The sequence below is a fragment of the Bombina bombina genome, chromosome 2 (assembly GCF_027579735.1).
Source record: "Bombina bombina isolate aBomBom1 chromosome 2, aBomBom1.pri, whole genome shotgun sequence".
Taxonomy (NCBI): domain Eukaryota; kingdom Metazoa; phylum Chordata; class Amphibia; order Anura; family Bombinatoridae; genus Bombina; species Bombina bombina.
This window is the reverse complement of record NC_069500.1, coordinates 1016257239-1016280220: the sequence shown is the minus strand read 5'-3', so window position 1 is coordinate 1016280220 and position 22982 is coordinate 1016257239.

The window sequence follows — 22982 nt, the reverse complement described above, 5'->3', positions numbered from 1 at the left end:
CCTAGTTAAAATAAATACCAAGTTACCTGTAAAATAAATATAAACCCTAAAATAGCTACAATGTAATTATTAATTACATTGTAACTATCTTAGGGTTTATTTTATAGGTAAGTATTTAGATTTAAAAAGGAATATTTTAATTATTAATATTAATTACATTTATTTTAATAAGAATTTAGTTAGGAGTGTTAGAGTTAGATAGGGTTATTATACTTAATATATATATTTATATTGGCATCAGAGGTGGCAACACCGAAAATGCTCTGTTACAAAAAGAAACAGGTTGGATATTTAAATTAAACTCTGTTATGCCACATGGGATGAACGAAGCAAACAATTATTGGGTATTCCTGTGAGACTGGTAGAAAAATCAGAAATAGGTGGTCTCTAATTTTAAAATTCATCTTCATGTGTTGTCTAGCAACTTCTAATGTTGCATGTATTCAGAAGTTAATGTAACAGACAAGTATATCTGATGATACTGTAAATTTATACTATACTAAGATATTCATCAATAATTGTCTTTAAATTAATAACAACGGACAACACATTTTTAAAGTGCCGCCCGTAGTGCTATATATTTTTGAGAAGTTCACATTACCATTTCCCTTATAATGTTCCAAATTGGAATCCAACTGCCAATGACTCAGATTAACGTCACTACCCTCAAAAATATGATTCATATCATTTACTACACATATGAGCTTCTTTTATATTGTATATGTATTTTCATACTAATGCAATTAAATGAGCAGCACCTGAATAGGAGAATATGTATAGTGAGTTTTAGAAAATGAAACATAGGTACAACCTTGTAAAACTCCGTACTCCGAAATTAGTATATTGGGCCCTAAAATGATAATGAACCTAAACTTATGTTTTATTATAAATCTGTATATGCTCAAGTAATTCGGAATGTACTAAGGTGTACAATGAGAGGTAGAAATATGTCTGAGAAATAGGATAATAATAATCTCCACTATGAACGCTCACACAGTACAAAATTAAGGGGGAACCTTAAGGGATTATACAGCGTACTGAATAGAAAGGATACTGTATTAAATTAACATAGGGAGAATATGCTCTTATTGACCATACGCTAAGGAATAAACAAATATCTATAGAAGGATAACACATAACAACTAACATAGGTATTGCCACATAGGTTCCATAACATGGACTGGATCTAATCATGCAGCACCTAAGCCGCTGGATAACGACCATGTATATATATATATCGATCCTTGATAGAGACAGGATATACTGACATAACACATGGATTGCCACATTAGTTTGATACCATGATTCTGATGTAGCCACGCAGCACCTAAGCCAGCAAATAAGTAGCCATGCAGCACCTAAGCCGGCAAATAACGCCTATGGATATGTGTATATTAGTCATACATATGAATAATGATATAACAACCTATAGATTAAGCAGTAACTAGTTGCAAAAAGGGACTTATGCCATTGTTTACATCCAATGACGATATTTACAAAGGATTGTTATCTGATAGACCAGCCGGTCCCCATTGTAACACTGCAGACTTAATGATTGGTACGTCAAAAAATGTTGGATCCAATTACGCCGCAAATGACAATCGCGCCTACCACACACCGCTCTGGATTGGTCACTGAATGGGCGGACGTCAATGTGAGATAGGGATTGGTTATGAACTTCCTTACCAGCACTACATAAAGGGGTGGCACCCGGGCCTCGGCTTACTTGTTCACATTGAGAAAGGCTGATTAATACAGCCGAAACGCGTTTGTGCTCACGGAAAGCACTTTGTTGTGCATCTACATTTGGTTTTAACACTGTCCCTAGTCCCTGACACCTGAAGCCGAGGGAGCTGCTATCGGCCAGGAAACAGGGGGGCTAGGTGCACAGTTTTAGCGAGGGTACATTATCAAGGATTCTCCTTAGTTTTTTTTAAATGGTTACTATTAAAAATTCAATTTTTTAAATTCTACAATTTTAGGGATGAGTGCTAAATAAACCCTAAACCTTTTGGTTCCCTTACCTAACCCCTCTTGCACTTAATATATATATAATATAATAACTATATTAACTATATTAACCCTAATATAATTAGGGTTAATATAGTTAATATATATAATATAATAACTATATTAACTATATTAACCCTAATATAATTAGGGGTTAATCTATTTAATATAGGTGGCGGCGGTGTAGGGGGATTAGATTAGGGGGTAATACATATATTATAGGTGGCGGCGGTATAGGGGGATTTAGATTATAGGCAAAAGAGCTGATTACTTTGTGACAATGCCCCGCCAAAAGCCCTTTTAAGGGCTGGTAAAAGATCTGATTACTTTGGGGCAAAAATACAGAAATTTGTACTTACGCAGATTTCTGGACATCGCTGGTTTATCCGACTTACGGCACTTTAGCATCTGACGGCAGGGTATATTGGATAGCTCGAGTTGCGAGCTGAAACTACGGGTGGCGGGGGTTCCCTCGCTTGCACCGCAAACTACGATCTATATCGGATCGCGCCCCATGTGGGGTGTAGAATAAATAACTAATAAAATAATAATTTTCAATTGGGCTTTGGTTTACAAACATATATAAGATAAGGAAGCAAGTGTTTGCACATAGAGTGATAACATAATGAGATATAATTTTACCTGCAAACTCAATCTATTGTAATAGACTGTGGTTTTAAAGAACAAAACCAGCAATTTCATATACAGAAATAAACCTGAAAATGCAATTTATCATACATTCTATACTCTGCAGGTGGTATAACAAGTTATTGGACATACACAATTTTACAATATACTGTCTCCTTAACCCCTTAGTGACCAGACCATTTTTCAATTTTCTTACCGTTTGTCAGGGTTTTTTCCCTGATCTGTTTGCCATGTGCTGCTGGCAGACATTTTACTCACCTCTCTTGCTGACTCTGGTGCATACTGTGTGATGCTGCTCATTTCCTGCACTTCCTTTTATGGCCAGACTGGTGTACATCATCCGTGTGAGACAGGATGCAGTCTCAGAATTGTGATGTCATCACTTATTATTTAAAGGGCCTCTGTTCAGTATGCTTTGCCCTTGCATTGTCTCAGACCTGTTTGTGAGAGTTCCTGTGTATTACCTGGCTGTCTGACATCCTGGTTCCTGATCCCTGGCTTGTTCCTGACTCTGCTGTTCTCCTTGTTCCTGATTCTGGCTCATCTGACTATTCGCTTTGGCTCCTGACTCGGCTCGTCTGACTACCAGTTCTGGTTTTGATTCCTGGCTTGTTATTTGACTTGTGGACTTTTTATTATTTTTTTGCTATTAATAAAGGTGTGATTATTTTTGCACTTCTTGTCTCAGTCTGATTCCTGGCACCCTGACATTACGCAAGGGCCATGAATCCTGATGGTGCTAATAATCCCCCTTTACCTGCCATAATTTCCAGGATGGATGAACAGGATCACCGCTTGGATCAATTTGCACTATCCCTGCAAACCCTGCTGACTCACACATATGGCTGCTCCTGTTTCTGCTGCTGCACCTAGTCCTACCAGGAGCATGTCCGGTTCTGCACCTCTACCTCAGTGATATGGAGGCGGTCCTAATCAGTGCAGAGGGTTTTTGAACCAGGTAGGCATTTACTTTGAGATGTTACCTCAGGCGTTTCCCTCTGACAGAGCTAAAGTGGGATTTCTCATCTCGCTACTCACTAACACAGCTCTTGCCTGGGCTAATCCCTTGTAGGAGACTAATAAACCTGTGATTTCAAATTACCCTGAATTTGTGGCCTCCTTTCGAAGGGTATTTGATGTTCCGGCTCGCTCCTCCTCTGCTGCTAAACGACTCATGTCCATTCAGCAAGGTACAAGATCTGTTGCTCAGTATGCCATTGAGTTCTGTACGCTTGCTGCAGAGGTTGGTTGGAACAATGAAGCCCTTGTTGCCGCCTTCTTTCATGGGCTCTCTGATGCGATTAAAGACGAAGTTGCTGCCAGAGATTTACCAGAAGATCTTGAGGCATTGGTGTCTTTTTTGATCCTAATTGACATCAGACTAAGTGAGAGGCCCTCTTTCAAGGAGCGCTTGCGGAAGCCTCCTGTTCCGTTGTCTCCTATGTGTTTGTTCCCACCCATGCCTCCCTCTCCTACCATGCCTCCTGGTCCTGAGTCACCAGGTACTGCTGAGCCAATGCAGTTGGGATTCATGCGTCTCTCTGCATCAGAGAGGGCCTTTAGGAGAAGGGAGGGGCTCTGCCTCTATTGTGGGTTACAGGGCCACCTTTTGAAGTCTTGTCCTACACGGCCGGGAAACGCTCACACCTAAGGTCCTGTCGGGGGCAGACCTTGGGTGGTTTATCCTCATCCCCAGAACATCTAAAGGAGAAACCTTTGGTCACGGTTGTCCTTTCCTGGGTGGACTCCTCCATAGTCACCCAGGCTCTTGTTGACTCCGGTGCTGTGGGCTATTTCATTGACAGTGCTTTTGTATCAAAGCACTCCATTCCTGTTTTGCCTCCGTCCGTTCCGCTTGCTATTGAGGCCATTGATGGCAGGCCCCTTCAGCCCGCACTCGTTACTCACAAAACTGCTCCGTTATCCATGGCTGTTGGGGCTCTCCATTTTGAAACCCTCCAGTTCCAGGTGATAAACTCTCTGCATTTTCCAGTTATTCTGGGTTATCCCTGGCTCCAAAAGCACAATCCCAGTCTCGACTGGTGCAGGTCTGAAATTTTGTCATGATCCCCGCAATGTATTTCCACTTGTCTTTGAAAACCAGTTAAAGTCTTCGGTATCTCAATTGCTAGAGGAGTACAGAGAGTTCCTAGACGTTTTTGACAAGGTGTGTGCTGAAACGTTGCCTCCTCAACGGTCTTTCGATTGTGCCATAGACCTGCAACCCGGAGCCATTCCTCCTCGGGGCCAGGTTTACCCTCTGTCTGTTGCAGAGAATTGTGCTATGGAGGAGTATGTTGCCGATGCTCTGTCATGTGGGATCATCCGCAAATCCTGCTCTCCTGCAGGGGCTAGCTTCTTCTTTGTTAAGAAAAAGGGTGGCAAGTTAAGACCATGCATCGACTATAGGGGTCTTAATCGTCTTACCATTAAGAATGCTTACCCTATTCCTCTCATTACGGAACTCTTTGACCGCCTCAAGGGAGCTACGGTCTTTACTAAACTTGATTTGAGAGGAGCGTACAATCTCGTTAGGATCAAGGAGGGCCACGAATGGAAAACATCATTTAACACCAGGAGCGGGCATTATGAGTATCTTGTAATGCCCTTTGGCCTATGTAATGCTCCTGCTGTTTTCCAGGAATTTATTAATGATGTCCTCTGAGATATGTTGCAACAGTGTGTTGTGGTGTACTTAGACGACATCCTCATACACTCACCCACACTTGAGGCTCATCGTCGCAGATGTTACACAGGTTCTTCAGAGACTACGTGAGAACGGCCTGTTTTGTAAACTCGAGAAATGTGAGTTCCATCAGACTCAAGTAACCTTCCTAGGTTATGTTATCTCTATTGCAGGGTTCTCCATGGATCCTGACAAGTTATCTGCAGTTCTGCAGTGGCCTTGCCCAGTTGGTCTTCGGTCTATTCAACGTTTTTTGGGGTTCACCAATTACTATAGAAAGTTTATTAAAAACTTTTCTTCCTTGGTCAAACCTATCACAGACATGACCCATAAAGAGAATGATCCACTCCATTGGTCACCTACTGCCATTAAGGCCTTTGATAGTCTTAAGACTGCCTTTGCTGCTGCTCCAGTTCAGGCTCATCCTAACCCTGTTCTGCCTTTCGTTCTTGAGGTCGATGCATCTGAGACTGGAGTAGGTGCCCTCTTGTCTCAACGTCCTATGCCTGACGGTTCCTTGCATCCGTGTGGTTTCTTCTCTAAGAAATTGTCTCCAGCGGAGTGCAATTATAAAATTAGCGACAGAGAATTACTGGCCATAATTTTGGCACTCAAGGAATGGAGGCATCTTCTCAAGGGTACTAGCGTGCCAGTGCTCATTCTTATTGACCACGAGAATTTAACTTATCTATCTGAAGCAAAACGTTTGTTGCCCGACAGGCCAGATGGGCGCTATTTTTGTCTCAGTTTAATTATGTGGTCTCCTACCTGCCTGGTAGTAAGAATGTTAGGGCTGATGCCCTCTCTCGACAATTTTCACCTCTGTCCAAGGAGGAGTCTGTACCTACTCCAGTTATACCTCCTGACAATATTTTGGCTACCATACGTACTAATTTGAATTCTCACTTAGGGGAGGAGATCCTGGCTGCACAAACCAATGCACCTCCTGAGAAACCTAGTGGTAAGTGTTTTGTTCCTGAGAATCTTCTAACTAAACTTTTGCACACTTACCACTATCCTAAAGCCTCAGGTCACCCAGGCAAGAACCAAAAGATTTGGTCTGTCACTCGACAATTCTGGTGGCCAGCTCTTCGTTCTGTTGTTGCTGCATATGTTGCCTCCTGCTCATTTTGTGCACAGAATAAGACTCCTCTACATCTTCCTGTGGGTCTTCTTCAACCTTTTGCTAATGGTGAGCATCCTTGGACACATCTTTCCATGGACTTCATTGTCGAGCTCCCTGTTTCCAATGGCAATACTGTTATCCTTATGGTGGTTGACCATTTTTCTAAAATGTCACATTGCATTCCTTTGAAGAAGTTGCCTACCGCTCAGGAGCTTGCTTCAATTTTTGCCCAGGAGGTCTTCCATTTACATGGGTTACCCAAGGAGATAGTGTCGGACCGGGGTAGCCAGTTTGTCTCCAGATTTTGGCGTTCCTTTTGTGCTCAAAAGGGGATCCAGCTTTCCTTCTCCTCAGCATATCACCCTCAATCCAATGGGGCTGCGGAACGGTCTAATCAAGCTCTGGAACAGTTCCTCCGTTGCTATGTCTCAGATCACCACAATAATTGGTCTGAACTGTTACCTTGGGCAAATCAGAAAAAAATCTGGACACAGTCTCGCCCTCTAAGCCTCTCAAATCAGACTGAGATCTCCCCACTCAGTCAAAAGGAATCAGCTAGTTAATTTTCATGAGGGGCGCTACCAAGCTGAGGGTACACTTAGTTTTTTTTTTTAAATGACTTAAATAAGTCTGTATGTTTACTAGTTACCAAGTATTGCTCTGTAAATATGCACTCAAATAATTGTAAATGGCTCTATTTAGCTCTGGGTTAACTTAATAAGTATATATGTATAATAAATCACATAGAGTATGATGTACAAAAATAGTGTATTTATTTAATTGACCAATGTCAAATATTTCCTATATTGGTATTAAAAATATATTGAAACATATAAAAACAGTAACGAGTTGTGGCCACAACTAATATGAACTATAGTTAAAAAAGTAAACCTATTCAAAGGCAATTAATTTGTTTACGCTGAAAAATTGCTAATATCCTACCTAGATGATTCCCTAGTTAAAGAAATAACTTGTGCAAAGTACAAGGTAAAAAACAAATTCACATTTGATATTTGCCAGCTTTGTGCAAAATGAAAGGTAAAAAACTAATTTACATTTGATATTTGCCAGCTTCAGTGACTGTATAATAGAACGATTTCAAAGCAAATAGTATTTGTGGTGAAACTTGTATGTCCCAATGTGATATCAACTTATGATATTGAATCTTTTAAAGTAAGGTTTAAAGAACTTGATAAAGGCACTATTGGTGCTGAAACGCGTAGAAAGAAGATTTCTGTGGAGGCACAATATTCTACTTACCAACAGACCAACCTTAAAGACCCGGACGAAACATAACCGGGAGGATCAAGGAAAGGATCGCAAAACATCACCTCCAGAAAGGCTAGCATTTAAATAATGGACTCAGGCTGTCAAAGGCAGTGAAGAAGCTGTGAGTATTTCCGCCACGTACGGCACTGACGCTGGCCAGGGAACACAGCCAGGTAAGTCTGCCTAACAGCAGAATTTCTAGCCGATCTGAAGCCGAAAACTGTTTAACCGGATTATAATACTAGGACAACTTTACGTCTTACACTTTGCAGGATATACCTTACCTGCTCACTTGTGCACATTTGAAACTTTTGTTTAAACCTTTCACGCTACACAGCAGATGCACAAGGTTTCACAGGGTTGAACTGGGGACGCCCTACTATACGGACATTAAAACCTTACTTTAAGGGGGCGGAGCCAACTGCAGAGCTGGTGGGACGTGTTTTTGATGCAGCTCCCGGGCCCAAGATCCTAATATAGGGGTCTTTCCACATTTTATTGAAACCTCTTTGAAGCCAGAATTCAGGTGGATGGACCTAAGAACTAGCAGTGTATTCTGATGAACTTATAGGGTCCCAGGGAGACTGCATCAACCCGTCTAAACTGTTTTATGCTGCTGAGCCAGACAAGAAAGACGCCATCTTGGGGACGCTGTATTTTCTATGCAGGTCTTTAACTAATCCCTTCACTTAAAAGCAACTGAAAACCCACTATCCCTCAAGGTCTGTGATCCAGACTACAATATGAAGTTCTCGGCTCGCTTCCTAGAGGAGATGAGGCACCTCCTTGAAAGCCATCACGCTCGCTTAGCTGACAGACTGTATACCGCTACAAATAGAAATGGCGACCATCAGACCCGGCAGCCCGACCTAACTGAGCACATCTTAAGTGATCAAGATGGGGATGGTGTTATGGGGCCCCGGTGCCTACTCCCTCCCGGCAGCATATCTAATGAAGGTCGGGTTGCGAGCACAGCAGGGGAAAAAACTTGCAATAGTACACCTTCTAACTACATCAAACAACAAGGCGAATCACATACAGGAAACGGACACCCACTAGGCATACCCGCGGACAAGTCTCTCACTATGGCAATGGTAATGCTACAAGACGCAGAGCCAGATCAGCATAGCCTTGTACAAAGGGGGAAAGCGGCAACCCGACATGTCAAATTCACATATCCTCCCCTCGAGCCACCCTCTGCTTGTGACTTTCCGGGTGATCTCCCATATATCAGCAACTCTGTGCAGCTCCGTTACTCACTTTTTTTATACATAGGGGCAGTGAACTTGGGACTTTCCCTCCAACGTCTCCAGGCCTACAGTGAGTCTCTTTCATCTACTCTACAGGACCCGCTTCCCTCCTGCACTCCCTCTGCCCTGAGTATAATCAGAGGAGAAGTGGATTATAACATGCAGCTCATTCCTAGCACAACGCAGCGAGTTGGTGTGGGTTAGAGACCCATTTTTGTTGTGAGTGGCTTTGTGAACTCCAGAGCACGCTAAAATGCTGGCGCTATTATATATGCCCTACTGCCTACTAACTGTTGATTAACACATTAGACATATTGCTATATAGATAAGTTTGCCTCCAATCTTCTCTCACATTCATATTGTAAATAGGTTCTGTCCACAATTGAGCAAAGTTTGTTCCCCATATTTTGTGCCTCTTAGAGATCTTGAATTATGATGAAAGGGGCTAAGTACAAAAGACACAACTCTCCTTCACATTGTGGACTGACAGTCCTACTCCATATTGGCCTCATCAGCAAAAGTTGTTCTCCTGCTACCACAGATCCACATTGTTACTTATATGGGACATACGTTAATATTTAAATTACTTTAGAAGGTTGCCCACAATTATATTTCCTGCTACTAGTATTGTTGCTCATGACAGTTTTATTCACTACTACAGTTGGGGACTGTCTTTGTGTGTACCTCTAATTGTGTAACTGTTTCCTTAATTGGGATTCCTTTCCTCAATTATAATGCCTGATATTTTTCTGAGTAACGAGCACCTATTTGCATGTACCGAGGCTTACATTGTTTATTGTTTTTTAATTGCAGCTGTATCCCTTTCAGTATTTATATGGTATGTTCCTTTTGGCTACCTTCTTCCTCTACTAATATTGCTTGTTGGGGCCTTGTGTACTGACTGTTAAGCTTTATACTTGTATGGTGCAGGCGTAGCCAGCGGCCGAGGCAGCGCCTTACCAATCAATATACCTAATATTATAGGTGTTTCGATATGTTTAGCAGATTTGCTCCACTGATGTTACAGTTTTGTATATAGAGTATATCATCTGCCCCCAAATCACTTCAAGCCATAAGGCCTCCTGCCATTTTATAAGCAGCCATTTGAACATGTATGTTTTATGTTATTACTGTTCCAGCTCAACACATATAGCTCACCCTTTGTCATTGCCTGCAATTTTCCTCTGCATGAAGGCGCTTATTGCCTAGATCAATCAGACAATGTGGGCTGCATATATAATATATTCCAAGACACACTATAGTGCCCATTCTATATTGGCTAACTGATTCCAGTTGACATACGTAGTACAGTAAGGGGATATATCCCTGTGGCTAACAATTCTGGTCGCTACTGTTCTTGGGTGGGCAGGACCTGCCTTATTATTTCTACCACCTAATCTTCTTTAAAATGTATTATAGGTAAACTCTTTGAATATTGCCAGCTGGGTTAATATAAAATTTATGGATTTCCTAACTTGAGTATCCCCTTATGTTAGCATGCCCTTCATAAGTTAATATCATATTATCCCATAATGACCACCTTCCTTACCCCACTACCCGATAATATGCCCCCTAGTATAGGAGAACTCCTTTGACGGTAACATAAGCATTCCCTCACTCTAGCATACCCTTAACTAGCTAGTTTTATACTATTTCATAATGACCACCTCCCCCCCATTATTCTACTTATAAAAAGTATATCTCCTAATCTAGGAGATTTAACTACACGACTTATCTTGTCTATGTCGTATCCTGTTTATTCCTCTTTTCTTATCTTACCAAATTGGTTTTACCAGTTCTACTACACTATTAAATTCAACTGTAAAGTTATGTTTTTATACATAGCATATCCGCACATTCAATAGCACTAAATTACTGTACCATATATCTCGTTAGATAGATATTCTACCATACCTACACCACACTATTTAACCAGTAACAACGGTCGTCGACGTTGCTTGAAATATATCTTGTTAATCTACCTAGGAGAATTGGTCGATGTTGCTTAAAATATACCTTGGTAATCTATTCTTTCATATTATTATAGGAAAGAGGTTCCTGATTCTTCCATAGATTAGCTTATGATGTTTATCTTATATATTTGGATGGACGTAGTGTATGTGAGATGTTTCATTTATACATGTTCTGTACAACATTTTTATTGCATAAGCTGTATTGGTTTTTCGCACAACCTCAATAAAAATCTTTAAAAAAAAAACAAACAAAAAAAACCTTACTTTAAAGGATTCAATATCATAAGTTGATATCACATTGGGACATACAAGTTTCACCACAAATACTATTTGCTTTGAAATTGTTCTATTATACAGTCACTGAAGCTGGCAAATATCAAATGTAAATTTGTTTTTTACTTTTCATTTTGCACAAAGCTGGCAAATATCAAATGTGAATTTATTTTTTTACCTTGCACTTTGCACAAAGTTATTGCACAAGTTATTTCTTTTATCTAGGGAATCATCTAGGTAGGATATTAGCAATTTTTCAGCATAAACAAATGAATTGCCTTTGAATAGGTTTACTTTTTTAACTATAGTTCATATTAGTTGTGGCCACAACTCGTTACTGTTTTTATATGTTTCAATTTATTTTTAATACCAATATAGGAAATATTTGACATTGGTCAACTAAATAAATACACTATTTTTGTACATCATACTCTATGTGATTTATTATACATATATACTTATTAAGTTAACCCAGAGCTAAATAGAGCCATTTACAATTATTTGAGTGCATATTTACAGAGCAATACTTGGTAACTAGTAAACATACAGACTTATTTAAGTCATTTTTTAAAAAAACTAAGTGTACCCTCAGCTTGGTAGTACCCCTCATAAAAATTAACTAGCTGTTACCTTGGGCAGAGTTTGCTCGTAATAGTGCTATTAATGCTTCCTCCAAGTTATCCCCGTTCATGGCGAATTATGGGTTTCAACCATCCTTGTTGCCCGATTCATTCATGTCTCAGGGTATTCCGGCTTTGGAGGAGCATCTCCGACAACTCTGTTCCACGTGGGTGCAGATTCAGGATTGCCTTAATCGTTCTATGCAGTGCCAAAAGTTCCAGGTTGATCGTAGGCGTCTGCCCGCGCTTTCCTACCAGGTTGGTGAGAGAGTTTGGCTGTTCTCCCGCAACTTAAACCTTCATATGCCTTCCAATAAACTGGCTCCCCATTATGTTGGTCCTTTTTGAATACTCCGACGCGTCAATCCTGTGGCCTATGCTCTTGACCTTCCTCCTGCAATGCGCATCTCCAATGTTTTTCATGTCTCCCTCTTGAAACCATTGGTTTGTAATCAGTTTACCACTGTGTTGCCTCATCCCCGCCCCCTATCTTTGTTGACAACCAGGAGGAGTATGAGGTCAGCAGCATTATTGACTCTGGTATGTCCAGGGGCCGCGTACAGTATTTGGTTCACTGGAGGGGCTACGGTCTGGAGGAGCGTTCATGGGTTCCCTCCTCTGATGTTCATGCTCCCGCTGTCCTCCGTGCTTTCCATGCCCGTTTCCCCAATAAGCCTTTCGTCCTCCCGCGGGGGAGGGGTCGTTGAGGGGAGGGTACTGTCAGGGTTTTTTCCCTGATCTGTTTGCCATGTGCTGCTAGCAGCCATTTTACTCACCTCTCTTGCTGACTCTGGTGCATACTGTGTGATGCTGCTCATTTCCTGCACTTCCTTTTATGGCCAGACTGGTGTACATCATCCGTGTGAGACAGGATGCAGTCTCAGAATTGTGATGTCATCACTTATTATTTAAAGGGCCTCTGTTCAGTATGCTTTGCCCTTGCATTGTCTCAGACCTGTTTGTGAGAGCTCCTGTGTATTACCTGGCTGTCTGACATCCCTCCTGGTTCCTGATCCCTGGCTTGTTCCTGACTCTGCTGTTCTCCTTGTTCCTGATTCCGGCTAGTCTGACTATTTGCTTTGGCTCCTGCCCAATGTTTACATGTTCTTTGCTTTTTTTGTAAGTTATAGGGCAATAAGTACAAGTAGCACTTTGCTATTTCCAAATTTTTCTTCAAAATTAGCGATAGTTACATTGGAACACTGATATCTGTCCTGAATAACCCTTCACATGTATATATTTTTTTTAGTAGACAACCCAAAGTATTGATCTAGGCCCATTTTGGTATTTTTCATGCTACCATTTCACCACCAAATGCGATCAAATAAAAAAAATGTTCACTTTGTAAATAACTTTTTCACAAACTTTCGTTTCTCACTGAAATTATTTACAAACAGCTTGTGCAATCGTGGCACAAATGGTTGTAAATGCTTCTCTGGGATCCCCTTTGTCTAGAAATAGCAGACATATATGGCTTTGGCATTACTTTTTCATAATTAGAACGCCTCTAAATGCTGCTGCGCACCACACTTGTATTATGCCCAGCAGTGAAGGGCTTAATTAGGTAGCTTGTAGGGAGCTTGTAGGGTTAATTTTAGCTTTAGTGTAGTGTAGTATACAACCCAAAGTATTGATCTAGGCCCATTTTGATATATTTCATGCCATCATTTCACCACCAAATGCAATCAAATAAAAAAAATCTTCACTTTTTTCACTAACTTTAGGTTTCTCACTGAAATTATTTATAAACAGTTTGTGCAATTATGGCACAAATTGTTGTAAATGCTTCTCTGGGATCCCCTTTGTTCAGAAATAGCAGACATCTATGGCTTTTAAAGGCTTAATTCTATGGCAGTTAACGGCTTAATTAGGTAGCTTGTAGGGTTAATTTTAGCTTTAGTGTAGAGATCAGCCTCCCACCTAACACATCCCACCCCCTGATCCCTACCTGACTCCCCTCAAACAGCTCTCTTCCCTCCCCCACCTCACAATTGTGACCGCAATCTTAAGTTCTGGCAGAAAGTCTGCCAGTACTAAAATAAAAGCATTTTTCTTTCCATACATTTTCAGTAATTAAGGTAAATGTGGTGCACGTGCACACGCCCCTATCCAGCTCCCCCCCGCTTGCTCCCGCCACATCGCGCACACTTGTAGAGGATAGGAACCAGAACAAACCATCGATGGGCCGCCCACCCGCCTCCCTGCTATGGCTCCCACCAATGATCGGCACCATCGATGGCCGATGCAGAGAGTGGCTCTCTCTGCATTGGTGGCTAAAATAAGGGTATTGCAGGATGCCTCAATATTGAGGCATTACTGCAATACCTTGAAAGCATCTGGAAGCGATCACAATCGCGCCCAGCGCTTTAAACTCCAGAGGACGTGTCAGGCACGTCCTTGGTCCTTAACTGACACTTTTTGTAGGACGTGCCTAATACGTCCTTGGTCGTTAAGGGGTTAAAGGGACATGAAACCCAAAATTTTAATTTCATGACTCAGACAGAGCATGTGATTTTAACTTTACAATTTACTTCTATTATCAAATTTGCTTCATTCTTATGGTATTCTTTGTTAAAGGAGCAGCAATGCACTTCTGGGAGCTAGCTGAGCACATATGGTGAACCAATGAAAGAGTTATTTGTGTACAGCCACCAATTAGCAGCTAGCTCCCAGTACTGCATTGTTGTTCCTGAGCATACACAGGTATTCTTTTTAAATATAGATACCAAAAGAATGAAGCAAATTAGATAATATAGGACTAAATTGGAAAGTTGTTTAAAACACATGCTCTGTCAGAGTCATGAAAGAAAATGTGTTGGGTTTCATGTCTCTTTAAGATGACATACCCCACAAGGTAAAAGAGCCTTAATTAATTATATATACAGGACCAAACTATAGGTGAAAAATCCCGATCACCCCTCCAGAACATCTGAAAGCTCACTGCCAGCCCCTGGAGACACCTTTCCTTTTATCCAGTGAGACTACTTAACTGTAACAAAACAGAAATTAATATATTTTACAATTACAAATATTTACTGTTTCGCGTTTTTGAAGTGTTGCGGTTGTAATTATTGTTTTTCACTGGTGCAAGTGGTTCTCATTTGCTGTGAGAGGTATCATGTATTGAACAGCTCACACAACTATAAATATAAAGGCGGAAATGCTAGAAAAGATGCGTGAAGCAATGCTCAATTAAATCCAAACTCAATCTCATCTTTACAACACAGCACTTCCACAAACTCTCAGGCGTCTATGAATCTAGACCAGACATCCTCAAACTTGACCCTCCAGAGGTTTTGAAACTACATTTCCCATGATGCTCAGCCATGGTGTAAAATTCTCTTTATTGTAATATTTTATATGTTTTAAGGGCTGCTCTGTTAATGTTATAAAACTATATTTTATTGCACATAAGTGTATTAAAACATACTGCATGAACACTAAAATGAAAAGGGAGAAATATGTGCTATAGGCATTATGTTAGTGGTACGTGGGAGACATTTTCTTAATGCATATTTAATAAGGTTATAGAGCCTTATTAATGTTACCCAGCAATTAGAGCATAGAGACAATATTAGACAAAAATAATTCATGAAGGATAAACCCCTTGGGCCAAATATATATTATTATGATTATTATTATTATTTGCAATTGTGCAATAATATAATTAAAGAAATTAGGTTATTATTTTATTATTGTCTTAGGATTCTTGGCACACCGCCTGGAATCTCTTGGCTTTTATGGGGCCAGAAGAAATGTTCTTAGCAATTTCTTGCACCAGAGATTAGAAGAGCTCTTGGAATGAGACCGTTTACATTTTTGTTTGGGTGACAGTCTCAGCCTTGCATGGGTGCCCTGCATGACATCAGTTTAATTATATAACCATACAACTCACTTCCATATTGCACTCCATCGAGTTCATAGTCACCACAGGAATGTGGATGAGACATTCACGAAACAACATTCCTTAGATAGCGACTTTTTACAAAAATGCCTTATTTAAACCAGACTCTTCAACATGCAATGCACATATTTTCTTACTATGTTTTTTTATTTTCCACCAATATGTGATTTCTCGTTACCTTTCATTACCTCTCAATGATGTTATTACTGTAAACAACCAAGAATTGGGTTTTATACACAAAACGAAAAAATGTCTTAAGAAAAAGTAGCACATACCTGTTAATCCTATTCATGTTTGAGAATTGAAACAAATAAATGCTTTCAAAAGACTAAAGAAAGGAATTTTAATAAATTTCAGGGGAATAAATTATGTTGTAGCGCATGCAATTGTTTTAATCACTTGGAGAGTGAGTATTGGTGTTTTGTTTTGGGGGTTTTTTTGTTTTGTTTTTTTGTGAGTGAGATAACAATCTAGCTGTAGTCTGTACTGATTAAAAAAAGAACCATATTTACTGAAAGTTACTTTAATAAGAATAGATGGAAAAAGAGATCATTTATCAAAAATAATAGAAATGGTCAGTCAGAAATACATTGCACATTATGCAATAAAATTAATAGGATCGAAAGGTCAAAATTGAAATGAAAAGAAACATTTTTGCAATATACATCCTTTACAAAAAATGATTCTACTTTTAACAGTTTTTTTAGTGGCATATGCACATATGTTGCAAATGCCCCGTGCACCAGCATTCAAACACAACACCTTCTCAGAGAGACAGCAGTGGCTTTACTAATGCAATACACACTGCAGCCAGCTTTCCGAGCAGGAGTGGTGTTGAAATCCGTATCCTCTAGTCACATACAGTATATGTGTTTATGCGCTGTAACAGTAATAAAAAAAAATAATAAAATGTGTTTTTTGCTAATTGAAGTAAATTGCAAAAAAATCCACCCATGCACATTTCTATTTTGACCGTTCTGTCCCTATAATTAAAAAAATCTTATGGATCACTGCCAAATAACAGAAAATATTTTTTTTTTGTTTCTATAAGCTCAAATCCGTTAATAACTGTTGCATTAATAAAACATGGGAGAAGTATTACAATGCATACACGTAAGCCCTCAGCCTGGACTAGGGCAGAGCACACAATAGAAAAATAGGTTAGTTTGTTTAACGTTGGCATATTAAAAATTGAAGCATACAGTTTTACTTAGAAAGTATGCCTGAGCTTCTATTTAGTAAATTTGATCTGAATACACTAACCAAGTGCCCAGGTACATAAGGGATTGCATGCCATATCCTTCTCTGTGGGAAATTAACCAATACCTTAACTATAACTATTTAATATAAACTTCTTAATTTCAATAACATTAGTAATAAAACACACCACTCAGAGTGGATGAAAAACTCACAGGTCACGTTTATTATGGAACACAAGAAACTCCAACGGCATCATCACAATAACTTGAGCCAGGGGGCAGCAATTGGGTACTGTGCACCTTGCAGTAACCCCTGCTAAGAAGATGGGCTGTGCCAGTGATGCAGGAGACAAGCAGAGCTCATCTACTATGCAAAGATGACTTAGGGAGTTCACGGCTTTGGCAACACGGACAGGGGACTCCCCAGGCATGCATCTGAGGACATCACCCCTGTCCGAAAAAAGATGTCACTCAACCTCCTCTCATCCTGCACCACTGGCCCGGACCAAGCCCCTGCACTGGGGTGCTGAACCACCACTCTAAAACAGTAGTACAAGGATCAACTAGTCACACAGCATATTGAACACCTGGGGAGTTGCAACTTACAGTCCTTGGACTCACGATTGCTGCTTACAAATACAGGGAGGGAAAACTTCAAGGATCAAAGCAGAAAGAGGGATTAGACTTCCTGTACAGCTCTTAAAAAAGGTAAGTCTAACCCCTCCTAGATAATAGCAACAATGTTGCACAGACACATCTTTCCCACTCAATCGTTCTGGCCTTAACCCTTATGTGCATTTCAGGCAATTTGCCTTACATTTCCTAAATGCATCTAAAAGGGTTTTTACTTCACAATGCATTTGTATTTGTATGGTTTGTAAAAACAAGCAGACTAAAGGATAAACTGAAATACCAAAACTATTATTAACATAACTGTTGCTAATTGTTTTATACTTCAGTGTGGGGGGGGGGGGAGGAGAAAAGGGAAAGTAAAAAAACTGATTGCAATATGAAGTTTAAAATATAAAATGCAGGGGATGGAGCCTACAGCCATTGTGAGTGGTCGCAGAAAGCTGGAGCTCTGCCTTAAAACAACTCATTAAACTATTTTTAGCACTTTCCCCTAGAACAAAATACCCTTAAAACCCAGTTTAGTAAACCCTACCCCAGAAGCAACTGCCGTGATCTCCTCCTAACAGACGATGCGTCCATTATCCCCAGATGATTGAGGTCTTGTTCTCACTTAACCCCTCACTTGAGAGCACACACCATCCACAAGCCCTCTTCACCAGACCGGAGCTCTCCGCGTACTCCCCGCTGCTCTCCTTAGCCTCGGCAGCGAATGCTAGACACGGAGCTACGCATCACCCTGACTGGCTTGCGCACTAACGGTGAGACTCCCCTCCCCATATCCTCACACCAGAATTAACAGCGGGCCGGCCAGAGAGAACTTTGAAACTCCTCACCTGCTCAGATCGTGCCGACCGTTTGGGGATTCTGCATCCCGGTCTGGGAAATTACTTATCTGGCGCAAACGGACGCCATTTTGAGGCCTGTACCACACTAAGGCTGCAGTACTCCTCTGATCATGGAAGTCCTTCCTCCTGGCACAGGCATAAGGGTAAGAATTTGAGTCTTACAGCAGCTACCCTAGCTACCAAAAAATTGTGGCATCCCCTCATATAAAAGCCCCAGAGCGAATACTTAAGAGCACATGGGGTCTGAGTATTTTCTACTTACCCTTGCTAGTCTCTGCCACATGAGACTGACATACCCCTTCCTTGTCTATCCTGTAAGACACACTTGGGAGAAATATAGCCTCTGGCTCCTACTAAAGAAAAGTGTGAACTGAGCCTGACCTGGGAAGAGGTTTTGACCAAATATCTAGAGACCTTATTGCTTTTCTCCCCCCATAACATCAGGCTATACCACACTACCACACCTGTTGGCCTAATAGGGTTATACCACTCGTTCATACACTACTTTTATCTGAGGAGGCATTACTTACCCTCATAAAGAGGGTCCATTATCTCACTACCCTACTAATCAGATACCCAAACAGCCCTGATACAGACTTTCACATTTGTGGCATCAAGTTCCCTCTCCTCCCTTTCCCGTAGCCCCTAGGGACTGCGGGTCATACCCACGCTCCTTTTCCCGAGCTCGCCCAGAGGTGGCACCTCCCCAGGAGAGGGATCTTTCCTAAACACTGGCCTGATTAAATATATACTGATCTGGTTAACCCAGGTACACACCTTTAGAACCATTGTCTCGGATCGGAAGCCATAGCCATACCAGTGCCCCCACCTGGGCCTAGACGTCCCTGACCATCTCTTCATAAAGGCTAGAAGGGGTAATGAGGGGCTAGGGCCTACATTATAGAGGTGCCAGCTTTATCCTCCTCCCAGTTTTCAATTCCAACAAGGAAGAAGTTTACCCTGCTGAGTTTCGGAGATCTTGAGCTCATTCCTCCTAATTATGGCGCACTCAGTAAAGAGAAAACCAAAACATCTGGAGAACCCTAAAAGAACTCTTACTGACCACTTTCATAGTAAAAACTTATCAGATCCAGATCTTTCAGGGGAAGATTCTAGAGACTCCACACCATTCTTCCCCGAAAACACTAAAAAAGATAACCCTTGTAAGGACAGAGCTACACTTTCACAATCCACTTTTTTAGAATCCGTCAAACTGTTGTCGGATAAGATGGACACTCATTATACATCCCTGAGACAAGACCTTCGCCAGTCTGTCAGTGAACTCAAACGGGACATCTCCTCGCTCGGAAGAACGGACCGAGATAATGGAGAGAAAACATGAAGATCTAGCAACTGATCACAACAATCTCCTTGCCTATTTTCAAAACCTTGCAGAGCAGATCTCAGACCTGGAAACCAAACTGGCGGATCTTGAAGATAGATTGCGCCGAAACAATCTCCGGATCAGAGGCATTTCCGAAGAAGTCCCCCCTGCTGAACTTCATAACTACCTCAACACCTTCTTCAAAGACCTCCTAGGTACAACCTCAGAACAAGACCTGTTGATAGACAGAGCACATAGAGCCTCGCGCCCTCGCAATTCTACCGCTGATACTCCAAGAGACGTTATTCTCCGTCTCCACTACTACACAACTAAAGAGAGGACATTGAGGGCCTTTTTTAACAACAAACCACTTAAGGAACCCTATCAAAATCTACAAGTCTTCCCGGATCTTTCGTCGCACACGTTAGCCAAAAGGAGAACTTTTCAACAATTCACACAAGCCCTGAGACAGCACAAGATAAAATACAGATGGGGTTTTCCGGTGAAGTTATTTCTACAACACCAAGACCACTCATATGTAATCTCATCTCTAGATCAGGGCCTGAAACTGCTCCAAACCTGGGGACTCTCTGCCCCCTCCGGGGGCCTCTACCAGGAGGCAAGGCAATTCCAAAGGACTTAACATAGCAGCTACAGAGTGGCGATCACTGAATCCTGCACCCATCCGCCAAGAGGAAGAGGAAGGAAGATCAGACTCTGGACGCACTTAGAGTTTTCTTTTTTTGTCACTAAGACTATCCACACCTTAGTCCAAATCTCTCAACTAAGGACCGACCCGAGCTCACATACGGGTACATATCTTACTCCTATACAGCTCTCTGGATATCGGCCCCCATAACGAAGACCCTTCCATCAGAAGTTCAACATTCAGGTAAGCCTAGAGCTCACATACGGGTACATATCTTACCCTCTTTTAGCTGTAGGTTCTTCCTCCTTACTTACACTCATCTCAATCCTAATTTACATGTTGTCCTCCTATTACCTATAGTCTTCTTTTCCACTCCCCTAGGAGAGAATCCCCAACTCTCTGATTTCAGAAGATACTTGTCCGCCATCAAAGACGCTTAATAGACTTAAAATTAAGGACCATACCAGTAACATCTCCTGGTTTTACTGTATTCTAAGACCCACATTTATGTCTTTCAGAATGTTATGTTATAGTTTATAAAGCCTAATTACGTTTTGTTAAGATGTTATGTTGTTACCTTGAGCTCATACTCATTTCCTCTTTATTCCCTCCCATTATACCTGTTAAATAGTCTGTAGAATAATCAGTGAGTTGACCTCATCTCTTATAGATCTAAATGTATCCCCCATTGAACTGATCCCTGCATTTCCAAAAGTTATTGTGCCTACACACAGATCTTGCCGTAAGCTAGGTTACTTAATTTAGACACATCTACAGGATGAACATCCAACACTCAGCCTCCTTCATATCTTCACATTTGTAGACAACCCTATACCCACCCTTCCTCCTTCATTACTGATACACAGCTTTTGACTTTACCCTGAGGTACACTACACCTCTAGTAGTCTACCAGGAACTCCTAGATATCCAATCTTCCTTACCCATCCATTTTCTCATACACAAACTGGGAGGTGCCTCATGTCCGAGCACCTCTCCCTTCCCCTTACACACCTATTCTTTTCGTGCCCTATCCACTATCCTCACCCCCATATCACTTTACTCTTCAACTTCACCTTTCTAGACATCTCCATTCTAGACCACTCACAAACTCTCTTCTTCAACAATTAGCCTATTGTAGGCTAAATACATCTTTCTCATCTTTCTGGACCGCTGAATACCCATACCCCCTTTGAAATACCCAAAGCCTAGTTATATCTAATTATCTAGATATATCTTCCTCTATAAACTTCGGTTGGACCAAGCTTTCTCTTGAGCTGAGTGACCCAGGGAAACACCCCCTATATACCTCTTACCCTTCTCCTCTCACTTTTCCCTTTCTCCCCCTTTTTTTTTTCTTTTTCTCTCTTCTCCATCTTTTCCCCCTCACCTCTCCTCCTCCCCATAATTATGGAGGGACTCTCTCTACTCACATTAAATGTCCAGGGACTCAACTCTCCTACCAAGCGCAGTCTCCTTTTCACATATCTACGTAAAAGTAGAATAGATATTGCTTTTATCCAGGAGACTCACTGGACACCGACCCCGGGGATCACACGCACCTCTAAATGGTTTCCCACACTTGTAGAGGCCTCGTTTTCCTCCAAATCCAGAGGTGTAGCTATATATATATATAGGTAAGAACATATTCTATGACCCAATTTATGTTGAATCCGACCCTCAAGCTAGATTCATCATTATAGTTTGTAAAATAATAAACAGCTAATTACATTACTCAATGTTTATGCACCCAACAACAAACAGATTAAATTTCTCAGGTCGCTTCTCAGTTCGGTCTCGGAAGTTAAACAGGGGGAACTAATTCTAGGGGGGGACTGCAACCTCATATGGGACACGACACTAGACAGAACGGGTCCTCCACTCTCCCAACATGACAGAACTATCCATTCTCTATCCAAGGCTTTCCAATCTCTCATTGCCCAATATGAATTGTATGATGCATGGCGGGCACTCCATCCACAGGAGAGACATTTTATTCCTCACCACACAAATCACATACCCGTATTGACTATTTCTTCACCAGTGCTAAACGCTTGGATAACATCTCCTACATCAAAATTACCCATTTCCTGGTCTGACCATGACCCTTTACATCTCCAACTTGGCCCACACCTAACAGACTTCCATCCCTGAGTCTGGCGCATGCAGGACTGGACTATTACAGACCCCATTCTAAAAACTGACCTCCAAACTAAGATCACTGATTTTCTGAGCCTAAACGATGATAATCAGACTACGACACAAAACTTATGGGCCACTCTCAAAGCTGTAATGAGAGGACACCTCATGCAGACTGAAGCAGAAGCTCGTTCAAGAGGTGGAGCCACTCTCTCTTCCTTAAATATTCAATTGAGAAAATTAAGAACTAAACTTGCCCTCTCATATTTGATCGCAGTTAAAAAAGAAATAGTTGAAATTACTAGAAAAATGCAAGTTCTGGAAATCGAAAAAGTACATAACATGCTAGAAAAATTCAAAAGGATTCACTATCACCAAGGCAATAAAGCCTCCTCCCTTTTAGCAATGAAACTCAAACATCGCACTGCCCAATCTCG